Source organism: Misgurnus anguillicaudatus, chromosome 17 (genome assembly GCF_027580225.2).
Source record: "Misgurnus anguillicaudatus chromosome 17, ASM2758022v2, whole genome shotgun sequence".
Lineage (NCBI taxonomy): Eukaryota > Metazoa > Chordata > Actinopteri > Cypriniformes > Cobitidae > Misgurnus > Misgurnus anguillicaudatus.
In genome coordinates this window covers 4,388,313-4,407,500 of record NC_073353.2, presented here as the reverse complement: position 1 = coordinate 4,407,500, position 19,188 = coordinate 4,388,313, and the positions used below count along the sequence as shown (strand labels likewise).

Here is a 19,188-nt window from a genome sequence, read left to right as displayed (position 1 = left end):
TCTGTCTGTCTGTCTGTGCACTGTCTGTCTGTCTGTGCACTGTCTGTCTATCGGTCTGTCTGTGCACTATCGGTCAGTCTGTAATCTATCTATACTATCTATCTATCTATCTATCTGCCTGTCTGTCTATCCGCCTGTCTTTCTGTCTGTCTGTCTCTGTCTGTCTGTGCACTGTCTGTCTGTGCTCTGTCTGTCTGTCTGTCTGTCTGTGCTCTGTCTGTCTGTATGTCTGTCTGTCTGTTGCTGTCTGTCTGTGTACTCTCTGTCCGTCTGTTTGTGCACTGTCTGTCTGTCTGTGCTCTGTCTGTCTGTCTGTCTGTGCTCTGTCTGTCTGCGCCCTGTCTGTCTATCTGTCTGTGTACTGTCTACCTGTCTGTCTGTCTGTCTGTCTGTCTGTCTGTGCACTGTCTGCCTGTCTGTCTGTGCACTGTCTGTCTGTCTGTCTGTCTGTGCTCTGTCTGTCTGTCTGTCTGCCTGCGCCCTGTCTGTCTATCTGTCTGTTGCTGTAGGTCTGTGTCTGTCTGTCTCTTTGGCTGTCTGTCTCTCTGACTCTTTCGTTGTCTGTGCACTGTCTGTCTGTGTACTGTCTGTCTGTCTGCCTCTTTGCCTGCCTCTCTGTCTGTCTGTGCTCTATCTGTCTGTCTGTGGTCTGTCTCTCCCTCTGTTTGTCTGTCTGTCTTTGTGTATTTATCCTTTTTCTTCTCTTTCCAGTATGATGTAGGTTAAATAAATTGGAAAAGGATGGCTTTTTCACATGAAAACACACGTGTTATACTGCAGAAGAAATGAAATATTTTATTGGTTAATGATGCTTTCTGTGTGTGTGATTCTTTCAAACACTTGAAAAAGCCACTGCTCATGTTGTGTCGTGTGCCAGCCGTGTAGAGGTTGGGGTCTGCCGTGACCCCGGTTTGTTCAGGGTTTTGTGTGTGTGTCGTGGGGGCTGGTAATCCTGCTTTTCAAGCCGTCTATTCCAGCCTGGGCACACACAGCCTCTGACCACTCATTATCCTAACAAGAAGGGCCATTTCACCTGCAACTGGAGGCCTTGTACGCTTCTTGTTAGTGTAATCCCTCCTAACACACGCGCACAGGCGTGCGCGCACACACTGCCAGACCCGCTGCCATTCAGAACAAGCAGGTGGCCACTGACGCACATAATTGCTGACAATTTGAGGCAATGAATAAAAATGATCTACATTACTTCTTGCCGAATGTTGTGTGCACTTGGTGCCAAGTGAAATCTATGGAGGAGCCTCTTTAGATAGAGCAGAAAAGGCCCTATCAAAAGAGCTGCAGAGGAAAAGAGGAGGAGCGGTAATTAATTTCTTAAAGAGAGAAAGAGAGATTTGACACATTCAGAGTGCTGCCGTCTCGGGGGGTGACAGAGAAGCAACGAAGAACAACATCTTTCAAACTGTTTCCTCCAGATTGTCTCATCCAGTCTGTAAACCGGCTCTCGTTTTCCGTTTTTTCTTTCCGAGTCCGGTTTGCTAAATCTATACTGGTTTACCATAAAGTATGATGGTATTGAGGTTTCAATTAGTTTAAAGTGACCAATAGCAACAAGGGTCTATTGTCTTCTGTCTCAGTTTCTTTGTCTATGAGAAACTACTATCTTCTTAAATTTATCTTCTCTTGAAGTTTGAAGTGACACTGTCAAAACAAAATGGTCTCTAGCTGTCACTGGGGCAGTATCTTTTAAAGACGTACACTTTTGCGCGTAAATAATTCATATTGGTACTGTAGAGGTGCCAAATGTATACATATCTGTACCTAAATGGTAGATATTAGGACATTTTTAAAGGGTACCGCCCCAGTGACCATTTGACCATTTTTTTCTGTGATGGTGTAAGCTATGCTTAGATTTGCTAACATACCAACGTCTGCATTTAAAGAACAGATTTAGACCAAATGTATTAATTTTTTTCAAAATTAAGTTCGTTTTTACCTCAAATGAGTGAGATTCATATGAAAGAGCAACTTAAGAGCAATCATGTGTTGTTTCTATGCCCCCCTTCACAACAGCATTATAGCGCGTTTGATATAATATGTATTATCCATCATGGATATATTCCAGCAGCTGTTAAGTCTGTTTGCGATGATGTGAAGTTGAGGAATACAATCTCCAGTGAGCCGTGATCAGATGCAGTAATGACTGAATGAGGTGTGATAATACAGCATTCAGGCCTAATTTCAGTAGCTCCAATTACAGAACAATACATCACCTCTACATTCACAGTCAAATTACTGAAGATCAGTGTGGGTCAACCCGATCTCTCTGAGACAGAGAGGAAGAAAGCAAACGTGAAAGAAAGCCACCACATCTTCTCTGAAATCTTGGTTTTTGCTTTTCCCAATGTACAATAACACACACATTTGTGGGTTCGTATGTAAGTATTGTGCGTGCGTGTTCGTGCGTTTGACCCCGACAGACCTGCGAGTCTTTATTAACACCTGCCTGACGGAGCGCTGCCGTTCAGTGTGGACCAGCTGATGGGCCCGACCCGCCGCAAGCTCAACCTGTGACATCCACAGTTTGCAGCCTCCATTTCACACATGATTAATCTGAACAAGAGCGGGTGGGGGGACGGCTGGAGGAAAGGGTGGCCCGTGTTCGGTCCGCATGGCTAAAAGGTCTTTAGAATTCCTGCAGAGAGAACCACAGGAAGAGTGAATGTAACCGGTTGGGGGTCACTGAGTCTTTGTGTAATTGAAGCAGTGGCGGTCTCTCTATCTTCTCCTCTTTTCAAATGGAGCGAGCGAGGGATTGTGAAGTGTGGGGAAGGGTGAAGGTTGGAGGAGGGGGGTCTGTTTTTTTCAATGTTTTTATGAAGAGGAGGTTAAGTTGACAAGAACAGAATGAATGTGTTGCTGTAGTGCAGGATCATAACATACTCTACATCTTTATTAAAGCAGTAAGACAAGACTGGAGCTGTGCATTACAGATATTTTACCACATGTAAACTGCATCACACAATGTCTACATAAAGTAGTGATGTTCGCTGTGCAAAACTCACCACCACAATATTGGCTAGGTCTCCTGGGTTGTTGCTTACTGGTGGTTGCTTAGTTCTCTATAATATTTTGGGATTTATAGAATGGATCAATTGCTAAATGTCAATGTAATTTAGGTCATTTTATCATCCAGCACACTTACAAAGTAAATACGCGATAAGGAAATCAATTTCACATTCGGTTTGAACTATTTATGTGTGTAGGTAACAATAAGGCCTTGTCCACACCAGAGCATAGAACCAGATTTTTTCCCAATTGGTTTGTTCTGAACAGAAACAGTATTTTAACGTTTCTGGTTTTTGGTTTAACCCTAAAATTAACGTTTAACTGATCCGGTTAGAACAAAAATAAAGTTTCCGAAACGGTTAATAACGTTCCATGTCAGCTGTGGGACATACAAATAAGTAGGCTGATCATTAGGACATTAAACTTAAGGGAAATTATGTAGACTAATAATTTAAGTCTCTATCTTGTCATCAAACATTAAAAAAGGCTACATTATGTAAGCAGCATAACTGTAATTCTGACATGCCTACATTTGTTGAGTTCACTAAAACACGCGTGCACACACACACAGACGGAGGACGAATTCCAAACGGCGCTTCAGGAAGAAGATACAGCATAAACAGTCGCTTCACATAAAGTGAAAATTATGTTGTTTTTAGTGCTTTATTCGCCAAATGTATTTTAATTAACTACAGTATGAGACACAGTAGCGCAACTCTCTCTCAAGTTTATACATCAAGAGTTCTGATCTTTGAAGGGCATATGGATAATCATGTTTAAATTGTTTAAAATCAGTGTTAACATTTGCAAGCCTTTGAAACACGTGCAAATTTAAATTTGCGTATTAATCCACTAATCGAGAGCCGAGCCGTGGGTCGTGATCTGTACGGATCACGGATCAACTGTGACTGTTACACCACTAATTAGTATTAAAAAACAAACATCTTAAGATACTTGGTATACAATATTTACCTCTTATGATTGAGCATTAGAGACTTAGGCTTGTGTAGGCTACTTGCTGGTGGCAAGCTTCTCATTTCTCCGATGAGAAGTTTCTGGTTTCGTTTCTGTTCCTTGCAAAACATCAAAAGTTTCTGGTTTTTGTTCCGTGAACCGGTTCAAGCCTTGGTCCACACGGACACGGGTATTTTTATAACTGTGACTTTTTTTATACGGTTCGACCGTTCGTCCACATGAAAAAGCAGTATCAGGTCACTGAAACAAAAAAAATGTAAAACTCCTGCCAGGGTGAGGTTTTTCAGAAACACTGGTTGCAGTTTTGTCGTGTAGACAGTAAAACTGGTGTTTTTGCTTCTGATTAAGGCTTCTGATTGGCCAACGTGGCTTTACGATTAGGGTTATATCCCCACCTACTGGTGTGGCATGCTCTTGACAGCGTGTAAAAGCGTGTTTTTGCGTTTTCATGTAAGCAGAGATTTCTTTTTAAAGGAATAGTCTACTCATTTTCAATATTAAAATAAGTTATTACCTTAACTAAGAATTGTTGATATATCCCTCTATCATCTGTGTGCGTGCACGTAAGCGCTGTGGCGCGCGTCAACACTTGATAGCATTTAGCTTAGCCCCATTCATTCAATGGTACCAAACAGAGATAAAGTTAGAAGTGACCAAACACATCAACGTTTTTCCTATTTAAGACGAGTAGTTATACGAGCAAGTATGGTGGCACAAAATAAAACGTAGCGCTTTTCTAAGCGGATTTAATTGTATGGCGGTATAGCACTTTTGGGAGTACTTGGACTAGATTTTTTTTAAACGCAAGAGGAAAAACTCTGGTTATAAGAATACCTGTGTCCGTGTGGAATAGGCCTAAGAGTCTCTCAAAATCCCTAACCAAAGTCCGAGCAATGATATTGCACATATTTTAAAGTGTTTAACGAATAGTTCACTCAAAAATAAAAAAGCCCCGAATTTAACCCCCAACCCCCGCTCCTCGTGCAAACCTGGGTGTATATGACTTTCTTTCTTCAGCCGAGTTGTATTAAATAATATCCTGGCTATTGCTAGCTTTGTAATGGTGCTAAATAATGACCGGGTTCTTGAAGCATTCATTCATCATCTGTTCATACCTGTCAGCATTGGGATTTAAAAGTAAGGGAAATTTCCCAAACCCTAACATCCTCTTTTATTCTTCTTCGACTGCTATTCTTTGGCGGGTGTCATTTGAGTGATATGTTACAGATATACTGCCACCTGCTTTAGTGGGAGTTTTTTTATAGAAATTTTTGAAATACGGAAGAAATACGAGAATTATTTAAACGGAATGATGTCGGGATAAAATAGTAAAATACGGGAGAATCCTGGGAAAACCGGGAGGTTTTACAGGTATGCATCTATTATTATTTTGAGCTTATTTAGAGATCAGTAAGTTTTGTTTAAGTGTGAACAACAAGTCTTGTAACTGTGTGTTTTGTCATGACGTATTTGACGACTAGTTACAATAATTAATATACTCACAATAATTAAAGGACAAGTTCGGTATTTTACACTTAAAGCCCTGTTTTCAGATTGTTTATGATGAAATAGAACGGTTTTGACTGAAATTTCGACATATGCGGCTGCCCAGAGAATTTTTGGGTGTTTGTGTTTCAGCTCCTACCTTTAGAATGGGTTTAATGGTGCACTGGAACAATCCTTCCTAAAATGCATATTAAACTTTCGTTTACAAAGACGTGAAACTCAGCGAGTGGTCAGGGGTGTTCACTGGTATGCTCACACAAAAATCGCTGCAAAATACGCATTCCAACAGGTTTTATCGTAGTTTTTGTCCAACTCCATTGACTTGTATTAGATGTGCTGTGAGATACGGTATTACTCCACGCCGGGAACTTTGTTTCTATTCTTGCAATTGGCAAAGGCGGATTAGCGCCACCAGCTGGGCTGGAGTGTTTATTATTCAAGCTCTAAGCGGAAGAATGTACGGGTGTGAGGCGTTTGGAAAAATAGGTCCACAAGTTTACAACGAATGGTAAAACACCTGTTGGAAAGCATCTTTTAACGCGATTTTTGTGTGAGCATATCATTGAACACCCCTGACCACTCGATGGGTTTCGCGTCTTTGTAGGCGAGGGTTTGGTGCATTTTGGAAGGGATTGTTCCGGTGCACCACCAAACACATTGCAAAGGCAGGAGCCGAAACACAAACACCCAAAAACTCTCGGGGCAGCCGCAAATGTCGAAATTTCAGTCAAAACCGTTCTATTTCATCATAAACAATCTGAAAACAGTTCTTTAAGTGTAAAATACCGAACTTGTCCTTTAATGTGGTCGTACCAACCAACACAGAGCCATGCTGCCATTTCAGATCATTTAGTGTTTGTCTGAACAAAATTCTTATTCACTCAATCTGTATTATTTAAGAAATTAATTTTATCACCACTTGGGTCATTCTACAGAAACGTCCACTTTTGTTATGTCAAGATGTCTAAAAATTTATTTCTTTTTCTAATATTTAGACCGCATTATTAGATTACTCTTTGACTATACGAGTACACATAAATGACAGCTTAATGATTTTTTTTTTTGTGCATGTACTTAAAGACTGCATACACCATTTTTTTGTCACTGGTGTTACCTTACTTCTTTAGCAATATTAAAAGTTTTTATGAAATATTATTTATAAATTTTTCAGCTCTAAAGCTTAATTCTTAAGTGTAGCAGAATGCATTTAAAATTATCATCATGTCACATGTGAAAGATTTTATTTAATGTGAAAGAAAAAAACACAGTAACACCAGTGACACAACAATCTCCAGTCACTGGTGTTACTGATCTTTACTGGTGTTACCTGTAAGGTGACAGTAACACCAGTGACAATTTTCATGAAAATTGCATTTTATAAAATGACTGCTGCAAAGTATCAAACCACATGTTGTCAATCATTGTATAGCCTACTCACTAAATTAAGTAGTTTAATTCATTTTTATTCTAGTTTTTTTGCAATTCCCAAACAATAAAGGAGGTCATACCAGTGACTTAAACTAAAAGCTTCATATGAAATCATGAGATAAATGAGAAGATTTCTGATAACTGAAAAGATACAGTGTACTTATCATGGACTTCTCTTCATAGATCTCCAGGAAAGTGAAACCAGGAAGTCAATTGATGTCATCAGTGTGATTTTTATTTAAAAATAAGAGTTTTTTTGTTAAACGGTAACACCAGTGACACAACTCCAGGGGACCACTACTTTCATTATATATTTTATAATATTTATATAGCATTTTGTTTTTTAATGTAATTTACATAATATATTTGATAGTTATGGACACATTATTGTATTTTAAATGGAAGAAAACACTGTTTTTCATCTCAAAATAAAGCATTTTCCCTCTGTACATGACTGTGGGGACGAGCACTTGATGGATCAAGAAGGTGTAATTGTTCAAATAACATATTGTTTCATTTTAAAATATAAAAAAATTAACCCTAAAGTGTAATATTTCTGTAAAGGCTAGGGACAGAAAAATGGAAATGTCCGTAGAATGACCCACTTATCAAAACTTTTGCTCCTCCATTCATTCCTTAGGGTCTCTTATGACAACACTGTACCAACCATTTACAGTGCCTTAGACAACACGCATCTGTACCTAAAGTTTTACGGCATTTTTACTTTTTCTACACCATTATTGCATGAGTTAAAAAACCTCAACAATGTAATCTTTCATGCCAATGGTTCGGTAATCTGATAAGTAAACATTTGATGAGAATTAACAAGCATTTGTGTTGTTTGCACAGAACTGTGCTTCTGCGGTGAAACATCTGTTTTTCATTTCAAAGAGGTCTGTGTGTTTATGTTCTGGTTTGCGCGCATGTGTTGTGTGTGTGCGCGCATGTATGCCATCTCAGTCATACCTGCTCACCACGCACTGCAAGGGAGCCACATTGTTCAGTGCAACATCAGGATGCCGTGCATTTAGGAAATAATTACCCAGCATCCTGCTGTTTTTAAACTCTGTTTCATCTTCTCTAATGGTTTCTTCTTCATTGGTCTATAATCCCAAACAGGACGTAACGTGCAGAAGGAAGACGCAGCCGCTGCTGTCCCCACTGGAGCAGAGAGGACGCGAGCCTTTGATGTTCCACTCAAAATTATTAATTCCCAGCGTCAGGTTTGCAGTTTCATCTGCGTTTCAAGTCGGAATCTCACTGTTCGAGCAAAGCTTCTGCTATGCAAATCAGTGCCTAATGTGCATGCTGAGTTTGGTGGGAATCTTAATGTATTAGTTTAGAGAAAACGAATGACATCGGTGTCAGTTGATATTGATCTGAAAGCTTGATAGACGCTCCCTGCTGGGCATCAGATGAGCTTCATGTCTCCGCAAGGCCTTTAAAAACCCCACGCCAAAAGTTTTGGCACATGACTTGAAAACTAATGTCTGACATAGAGTAACACATTAGCATACATGCTTAACTGTTTGATTAAACACAAGATACATGACCTCAATATGACAATAATCAACTATTAAAGGTACGGTTGACTTAAACGAATTTAGTTATGTTTTATTTACACTCATGTCATTTCAATGTATCATGTTCATCTTTCTTCTACAGGACACACAAGACTAGTATGTCAATGCTGCTGTTTCCTTGCACTTAAAGAAATAGTTTACCCAAAAATGAAAAATTGCTGTTTATTTATTGACCCTTAGGCCTTCCGATATGAAATTTTTCTTTAGTAAAACAATAAAGAAATTTAGCAGAAGCCCCAGTGCTCTGTGATTCATATAATGCAAACAGCAGATATATCCAATACAAAAGTAATCACCACAACTCCTGGTGACATATTGATGTCTTGTGAAGCCAATCGATCGTTTTTGCAAGAAAATGAACCTTATTTACAACATTATTAGCATTAATGCAGAGACTCTGCTCAACATGAGCATGATCTTCTTCTTATGGCGTTTGGTGGCAGACCAGCCTTTTAGCGCCACCTATAGAGAGGGAGGGTAAAGATATACTTCTTAGATATACATACAAAGGAATGATATACAGGAAGTGCGCTTTACCTTCATTAACATATCGGATGGGTTGAGTGTGTAAGTAAACAGCACATTTTCATTTTTGGGTGCTTTTTTATGACATACACAAACAAAAAGATGTTTGTGTGTGAGGAACTGACAAAAATGTAATGGTGCGTTTACACCAGACGCGAATGAAGCGTTAAGCGCGAGTAATTTACATGTTAGGTCAATGCAAAGTGATAGACATCCTGCAGCGCGAGTCACGCAAATGAAGCAGTGCGAATGACTCAATTTGCGCAAACGACACGAGACAAATTTTGCATTTTGTGCGTTTGACTCACGAATTGTAAAATCTTAACTTTGGCGGATATTCGCTCTTGCCTTTGGAGTGAGAGACCTGGGTTCGAATCCACTGTGACACACCATTGTGTCCCTGAGCAAGACACTTAACCCCTAGTTGCTCCAGAGGTGTGCGACCTCTGACATATATAGCAATTGAAAGTCGCTTTGGATAAAAGCGTCAGCTAAATGAATAAGTATATACACCTGGAGCTGTACGACACATCTTCGTACTTTTATAGAAACGGGAATAAAAAGGATCTTGCTTGGAAGAAAGTGAGTGAGGAGGTCGGACAATTTGGTAAGTTTTAAAAAACGCTCTTTACTGAATTTGAGCTGTATATATAAAAATGAAGACCACAAGCTAGCTAAAGCCAGCAAATTTCATGTATTCACGTCTGAATTTTATGTGCAAATAGCGTGATTTATTTGCTTCATTCGCGTCTGTTAACATGTGTTAAGTACTTAAAGGTGCAGTGTGTAAATTTTAGCGGCATCTAGTGGTGAGGTTGCGAATTGCACCCAACGGCTCAGCTTTTAAAATGCATCGAGAAGCTACGATAGCCACCACCGGAAAAATGCCATTATCGCAGACAAATTAGTTAAAAAAGTTTGTCCATTAAGGGCTTCTGTAGAAACATGGCGGCACAAAATGACGACTTCCACAGAAGGGGACCCTCAGTGTAGATAAAAACGTCTCATTCTAAGGTAATAAAAACATAAAAATTCATTATAAAAAGGTCTTTATACACCCCTGATAATATAGTTTTGTATATTATTTTGCATTTATGTCAAGAGATCCTTCTAAATATTACACACTGCACCTTAAGGAAATTTTTCATTTTACGCTTTCACACAATTCACGTGTTTGATCATTTTTTTATGGATGTGCCGAAATATGATATTTTTTTCAATTGTTAATTATTCTTTAAGCTGCAGCCTGTAACCTTTTATTTATTAAAAATGAACAAAAATAAGTTACTAGGCAAGTACATAAACAAGCGGTGTTGAGAACTGTCTTCTTATTTCATGGGAAGGGTCATTTATTTTTCAGTACTGTAAATATAATTTTGTAAAGTAATATGCAGTATTATCTTTCAAACAGAGATGAGGGGCAGAAGTTACAAATTGTAGCTTTAGAGGCCCCATTAACTAGAAGTCACATGTTGTGATGTATTTCAAAGTAAAACGGCAAGGAAAATAGTGGGCGTGGCTTGTGTTTTCCACTGTGCTTTGATTGGATATATCATTCATATATAGAACTGGCAACAGACTGACAGTTGGGGGCGGAGTTAACAGATGCTCCCACCCAAGCCGTCTAGCTGACATCATCAGAGAATGATCGCCGCACCAGGTTGGAAGTACATTATCAGCTTATGATTGAAGTTTTTGAGGGCACATGAATAAAAAAATGACTTCCACAAATAAATTGTTTATAATAAACACTGCAATATTATATAAAAAAAATAATTGTCAGTTTTGATTTCTTTGGGAATTTAAGTACAGTATGATTGGCGACAGTGCAATGCTATGGTGTGGGAAAATAAACTGGACTTTATTGATTTGAGTAAATGTAGGCAGACTTTTAATTAGTATGTATTTCTCTTTATTGTTTAAGGATTATTTGTATGAGCTTTATCGGCTGTGTTATCTGATTTCCTGTTAGTGTTTGCTAGGTTGAAACCATCAGCTGGCTCTTAAAATCAGATTGAAAGCAACACTGATCCCAAAACATGAAGTGACCTCCGGTACCCCACCAGTTTAAGTACACTCAGCATTTTACTGCCCATCATTGCATATATTCTATAGAGCGACTGTGTTAAGGGTCCCTCATCCCTGAGTGTCATCAAACCATCACCCCCACCTTCAATAAACTCCACCCCTAAACTCAACCCCACCCCTAAAACTCTTCTCATCACAGCTGTAAGCTCACATGGTTTTCATTTCCTATTAAAATGTCTCATTTCCATACAATATCAAAGAGCAAGAGACTGAAAACTTTAAAAGACTCTGAAAACAAATTCTCAAGCAGTGGATGCCAGCAGTGTAACTTAAATCATATGGCAAACTCGTATGAATCATTGGAAATGATTTAGTTTCAGCATGATCATGTTTTTCTTCACGCTTTGTTTTTGTCTGCATTCTCGTGCCTTCTGTAGACATAAGTGTTTGGAAAATACTTGAAAGATGTTTTGTCAGTTTTATTTGCTTGACTTATTAGATATATGATCCAAAGCATTTTGTTGTGTAAAAATCAAATTGCAAGCAAGGATCTCTAAATATTTATATTGCCAAATATTGAGTATGTTACGTAAGTTGTAAGCACATATTATGTATTAGTCATACGTTCAGATTTTTTCTCACTAAAAGCATAAAAGATTTTTTGACAACATGCTGTAAAACACAACTTACACAATATGAACCCTGCCAGTGTCCAAACAGAAACTACATTATTTACTATCTGTTTGGTGAAACAACATGTTGCCTTAAGCAGAAACACGTGAATCACCCCAAAAAAATCATCTTTGAATATGTCAAAGTCATTGTCATAACTCATTTTACAAAGCCCAAGGTTACCCACAATGCATCACGCAAGACAGAAAAGCACTAGATCAAGAAAACATTTTCACATTGCACACATTTTGAATTAGCAGCTATGTTTAAAAGTACTCATGCAGTATGCATGCAATACTAGATGACTTAGTCATGGTATAATTTACTAAACTCAACCTGCAATTGTCAGAGGTATAAAAAATGCACAACCTACACAAACCTGAATTAAAATAGCAAAACAAGCTTTTTTGTCTGTGATGTGTCTGAACGCCATACTGTAAAAAAAATTGTTTTGGTAATTCAAAGCCTAATATTCTGTGATAAGTGGATATAACTTATAAAAACAAGTTAACTTAATTTGGTAAATTAACATATGTGTTGATATGTTGAATGCATGTACGGTAATGACTTGATGCAAAAGCAATGTCTGAAATGTTTATTATTGCATAATGTGTAGTTTTACAGTAGAGAGTTGAGATTTTAACATGACCATGCAGTTCTATTCTAATGAATGGGGAACATTTTAACAATCAATAGTTGGTCTCGCCTTCCAGTAAAGAGCCAATCATCAATCATTAAAGACTAATGATACACTGTCAGAAAAATATGGTCCCTATAGCTGTCTCTGGGGTGCGGTACCTTTTCAAAATGTACCAAATGTATACACATATGGATATATCTAAATGATACACATCAGGACCTTTTAAATGGACAGCTAGGGACTATTTCACCTCTTTCAGTTTACGCAAACACACGCATGACCCTGTGAAACCCAACCAGAGCTTAAAGGTCTGGACAGACCTTACAGACGAAAAGAGAGAGAGAGTATATGTTGTATAAGGAATGCTTGTTATCTCTTCTCCGCTGATGTGTCAGCTCTCCCCAGTCCACTAAATTATATTGTCATATTGGTTTCTCAATCTGACACCAGCATTGAGAACTAAAGGAAATCATTTATACTTATTACCCATCAAACGCTCTTAGCAGAGCAGCGCGACTCCTGCGCCTCACACAACACACACGACTGTCGGATCATTCGTCATCAGACGGGAAACACGTCTTCACGTGGCTCAGTATGTGTGTTTCACAATGTACAAAGTGCAATAAATCTCTTCGGCGGAAAGATAAAGTCTAAAGCCGGAGAAGCTCGGGGCATTTCTTGCTCTTGGAGAATGTGAAGATCAAAGGGGCCGTCTCTGACAGCTGATGACTGGCTTCCCATGGCCGGAGCACTAAAGGAGGCTCACACCTGTAGCAGGTGATTACAGGTAGATCTGCCTGCCTCTAATTGGACAATAAACATCGCTCTCTGTCTGCTAATGGCTGCGGTCTGCCTCTCAGACGCCACGCTGCCATTTGGCCGTCGCCAGAAGTCCCAGAGTCTCCTGTGAACAGTCGAGATGATGACATGGCAAACAACAAGATAAATTGCAATTCAAGAGAAAGAGAGATAGATTATGGATAGATATTGAGAATAAAAATAGTGTTGTCTACTTTATGTTCTTCATGTGTATGTGTTGACATAACTTGTATCAGTAATTTGATCAGGTTTGTTCCCCAACCTGCGTCTGGATTAACTTGTGTATGTATTGACCGGTTCTCACCATGAATATAGCCATAGATGCTGGAATGGCATAAAAAATAAATAAAGATCAAGTTTGTTAATGGTCAACTGTTTGTCTGTTACGAGTTTGCACATTATGGATATGTGAGTGCATCATTCCCTAACACCAATGCTGTTTCTTTCATACACTTTTTGCTCTTTTATTTGAAATCTATTAATCTATCTATAAACATAATAGTAACCTTTGTATGACATATAAGTGCAATACAAATTTCCAAAGCTACTTACAGTGTATTTAATGTGTACTTGTGTGTGTGTTATCCTGGAATCGAACCTGTAACTTTGGCATTGCTATATTTGATTCCCAGACTACACACACACACACACACACACACACACACACACATTATTAATTCAATAATATTTTAATAATATTACAATAGCATTCAATTTAAAACATTTATTACTACAGTATTTCGTGTTGGTCATGACAGAATGATATTTAATTTGAGTGCTGGTTTAGTTTTTTCATCCTGAAGGCTCTCACAGAACACAAGAATATTTTTAACTTTGATATTTGTTTAGATTTAATAATCCCCAATGAAAGTTTTAATACACAAAATAAAATATCAAATAGCATAATATAGCAATAAAAGTAATAAAGTAAAAAAAGTACTTCAATTGTAATTCAGAAGTAATTCAAATGCATGGTGTGTAGGTTGAGATGGTGAATCATGAGCGAGTCAAAGTAAGATCAGAGGTGTGTGTTCACTTTGATTTGTGTGCGCTTAACAGTAACAAATGCTTGCGGCCAGACCAATAAATCACCAAATATAAGCTTTCTATCCGTCAGGTCTATAAACCAGAAGTCTTGTCAAGACACATTACATTACACTGACCACTCATGTTGATATTGCTAATAGAGATAGGCACTGAAAAATTCATATAGTGCAAAAACTAGCATTCTTAACTCCCAATATTAATTAACAATTTTATACACTTTATCAGTATAGACATAGACTTAAAATAGACTTCTGTTGCTCTTATGAAGCCCAATGGAATTATTATATACTAGCACAACCCCTTATTTTAAACTCTCCCAAATTTGACTTCCACAGTTAAATTAAACTTATAATCATAATGATTGTATGTGTGAAGAAGTGTTTTGTGTGTGTGTGCGTGCGTGCGTGTGTTTTTCTTCAGGTCTGTCCAGGTGGACTGTAAATTGAAAAACTGTACTGCAATTTTTTTTTTTTGAAAAGCATGCAGTTAACTTTATTTCTAAATATAAATCGAAAGATGAAATGTAACCTATTTAATATTATATAAAAGTGTGTATCCAGCAAATACAATGATATATTCACATCTTTCTTCTTCTTAAAACAGTGACATTACAGTGAAACGTCAAGTTTACTTTCATACATTTTTTATCTAACTTTCTTGGCTCAATCCTGATGATGCCGTGAAATAAAAGGATATTTTTGACTTGTGTTAGCACATTTATCAGCATTAATATTTGATTCTTTGGGCTTAGTGTCATGTGTATGTTTATGTGTGTGACTCTATGCAGCGTCTGAGAATGTGTCCATGTGCATCTGTTTGAAGTCTGAGGTCTTGTTTTAAATGTGAATGTAATTACGGTAGAAAGATCAAAGCTGTGCAGGACGAGTGATGTTTCAGGGGATAGTTTAAGCACACGGCTCTCTCTCTCTTTCCTTTGCTCTTCTGTTCTTGCCTCCAGCCCTGCTGCTGTGTGCACATCTCCGCTCGTAAAGAATGATGAGGCTCGTATTTGTCAGGTTTATGAGTGAGACGTCTTCTGTGATGGAGACTTTATGAGAAATGATGTTCTCTTGTACCGCTGTCTTGATATGTCTTGATATGCTATGTTCTCTCTCTCTCTCTCTCTCTCTCTCTCTCTCTCTCTCTCTCTCTCTCTCTCTCTCTCTCTCTCTTTGAGTACACAGCAGTGTACAGTAGATGTCTTTCAATTAAACTGCATGTTTGTGACATTTAACGTTTATTTACGGAGCTAGCATAGTTACACTCTCTTGTGGCTAATTAAATTGTAGTTTATGATCTGGTTCAGGGTTTTTCTGTGTAAATGCAGTGAGAGCGCAGCTGCTTACAGGTGAGTTTGTGTCTCACAAGGACTGTAGATGTGTTGACCTTTATAAGACAGTAAGGACACAAGACAACAGCACTTATGCCGCTTAGCAGTCAAATCTGAACAAGATACTTTTCATAAAATCTGTGTTTGTATATAATGTCTGTTTGATTTATGAATGATTGATGTCATTTATCATACTCTGAATGCATACAATCCACATCCCCTTTATGCACAAGTTTACATTTAAGAAAAAACTTTTTCAGTGAAAATAAGGATCATCGTCACTTTAAAAAAAATATGAATATGACATTTGGTAACATTTTAATCTAAATACATCAATACATTTTTGTAACCTCTAGTTATTGTAAATACTGTATAACTTATAATATATATCTTAAATGTGACAAAGAATGCAATGTTAAATTGTTCTCTGATATCTACATAAAAGGTTTGTGTCTTTATTAAAGCAACACTATGTAGTTTCCATGTAAAAATGACTTACAGCTCCCCCATGTGGTTGAAAAGTGCAACATTGCCTGGTATCAGACACTCTTCTGCAGGCAGGGGGAGGGGAGGGGCTGTGTGCTCTACCCTCCACCTGCCACTTTCAGAGTGTGCTTGTAGCAGCTAGGAGGCTGCTCAGGTTGCAGCAACAGTACAATTTGTCCAGTTAAAAGTTGTTCTATCACTGAAATAGTTTTAGAGACATTATTTAAGGTAAAAAAACTATATAGTGTTGCTTTAAGTTCCAAAAATATCTAGAGATGGTTTCACGTGTCCATTTACAACCCTAGAATTTGCATTTATAATGAAATGGTGTATTATTACCTGATTTGAAACGGTCATGAATAATAATGTTGAGCTCTGCTCTGATTGGCTGTTTCTCGGAGCGGCTCCGTCAGTAGCTCTGTGTGTGTGTAAACAGATCTTATGTTTGAGTCTGTATCAGATGAAGATAGTTTTGAGGAATAATCAATTGTTTAGAGATTTTTAATGGACGTTTCTGAGTGGTAAGTTTGTGTTTTTTTCAGTATGGACCTGCAAAATGTAACTGTAACATTAATAGTAGACTAAACGCTAGCATATAGCATTAACTAGCATTTAGCACTAACTCAACAGTCAAAACAAATTGAATGTGTAATTTAATGTTGGAGGTGTACATCTCAACTGTAAGTGTTTTCCAGTGTATTTTGCATGCACAAGGTTAACATAAAAAGGAGGAAACAATCGTGTTTGAAGATCATGATTATTCTTCTCTTATTATTCATCTATATTCTGAGGTAAATGCAGTTTTACATTCTACAGCACCTATAATTGTATTGCAATATATAGTTAATACATTTCTTTTATTGTTTACAGTATGTTACAATACTGGTCTATGTTGTTTTACTAAAAAAAAAAAATTCCAAGTTATTTTCAAACCAGCGTTGAGTCAAAAAGGGACAAACTTTTTTATATTTGGGTTAAAGCAACTGAGCATAGGTTAAATTATAACCCCATGGTTGGGGTTTGTCCCTTTTTCGACCCAACATTGGGTTGATAATAACCCTGCTAGGTACATACGTACGTATGTGATTTAACCTTTTCAATGTGTCTTTCTTATTGTGACTTTGTATAGTCAGGTTCATTCAGTCATTCAGATAAAAAAACATTTGAATATAGATTTATAAACAAACCCGTTGTTTTAGATGTTACCACATGCAGAAAATATTTTTACAGGACAGATCTGTTCCCTCGTGCTCCCTGAAGATAGAAATATATTACCTACCTTTATGGTTAAAAAGTAAAAAAAATGCAATAAATGTCGACTTGCTGAACAACCCTGTCATACCACAACAACAGACAGTAGTATATAAAATGTTTCAGTCAAAGGATTTATGTAAATCATTTCATCTCTGTCTGTGTGTTTATATTAATGGTAGCCATCAGTCTGTGTTACTACTGTAGTCTGAATGTGATCATCTGAGCAGAGCAGCAGACTTTATAGAGTACAGGACCGCTGGCTCCATCCCTGCTTTTAGGAACTGCTGTTTCCTGTGGCGTCAGTCACTTTCAGCTTCATGAAATAGATGTTAGGAAGACGTCTGAGGGTTCACATACAGCAACAGCCCTTGGGTCTGTCTCCTCTTGGAAACACAGTGCTATCCTGATGGGGAATAAAGGCTCTTTCCCATGAGGAGCGCCGGGTCCCTGCTGAATGTTGGCCTTGTGGCTGGAGCTGAAGTAATGAGAAGACTGACACAGAGTTTAAACAGAAGCAGATGGCATTAATAAAGTCTCTCTTTCTCTCTCTCTCTCTCTCTCTCTCTCTCTCTCTCTCTCTCTCTCTCTCTCTCTCTATTCACATCTTTCCCTCATAGGCATTTTAAAGACTCTCAGGTGTCTGTGTTACAGGAATGCTGTTTGTATAACGGCAACACCCCTGTGGTTATAATGTGTCATAAAGGTGTTAATAATGTATTATAAATGTGTTATTAATGCATTTTAACAGTATATAAAATGCTTTATAGTGCATATTTTAATTATATCCTTTTGTTAAAAAATATAAGCAGGATATAATTATAATGCATATTCCATGTTTTGCAACACATGTAATGCATTATAATAGTTAAGATTGGTTTGATTATGCGTTATATTGCATTATACCAGAAGTTCTCAAACTTTTTGATGTGCGGCCCCTAAGCCCCCCCATCCCCAGGCTAACCCCCCCCCACCACCACCACCAGTGGAGTCCATGCCTTTGCACCCCCCAAAAAAAATTTTTATGAATACTGTAAACAATCTCATATTGGGAATTTGAATTTAACAAAACATATTCATTGATATAATGTAGTGCAGTTGGTAAACTGGGGCCAGCATGGCACCACCAAAAATGGGCCAGCCCCTCAGTTTGGGAACCACTGCATTATATTCCTAAAAGTTACATCTATGATTATATTTATGTTTTTTTATAGCATACAATTATTTACAATACCAAACGTGCATACATTTGATCACCCCAACAGAAAAATCAAAATTTTTAGCAGAGCTTCCATTAGCAGAAAAACAGCCTCTAGACACTTCCTATAGCCTGTAATGAGTGTCTGGATTCTGGGTGAATGTATTTTGGACCATTCCACCTAACGAAACATCTCCAGTTCAGTTAGGATTGATGGTTGCCGAGGATGGACAGCCCACTTTAAATCACCCCACAGATAATACAACAATGATATTCAGGTCTGGGGACTGGGATGGCCATTTCAGAACAGATCAGAATGTACTTGTTCCTCTACATAAATGCACGAGTAGATTTTGAGCAGTGCTTGGGGTCGTTGTCCTGTTGAAATATCCAGCCCTGGTGGTGTAACTTTAACTTTATGACTGATTCCTCAACATTATTCTTAAGAATCTGCTGATATTGAGTGTAATCCATGCGACCCTCAACTTTAACCAGATTCCCAGTACCGGCACTGGCCTCACAGCCCCACAGCATGATGAAACCTTGACCAAATTTTACTGTGGGTAGCAAGTGTTTTTCTTGGAACGCTGTGTTCTTTTGCCGCCATGCATAACGCCCCTTGTTATGACCAAATAACTCAATCTTTGTTTCATCAATCCACAGCACCTTATTCCAA

At 38.0% G+C, this 19,188-nt stretch overlaps 1 protein-coding gene across 2 annotated transcripts in view; it reads left to right on the top strand.

The window, feature by feature from the left end:
- cirsr (corepressor of RBPJ and splicing regulator) overlaps positions 1 to 8,505 on the top strand; it is a 50,612-nt gene extending 42,107 nt beyond the window's left edge. For both annotated transcript variants that reach the window (XR_008646825.2, XR_008646824.2), the window contains exon 13: positions 8,053 to 8,505. The gene's annotated coding sequence lies outside the window, so the exon portion shown is untranslated. The remainder of the gene's footprint in view (positions 1 to 8,052) is intronic.
- Positions 8,506 to 19,188: the final 10,683 nt, after the last annotated feature.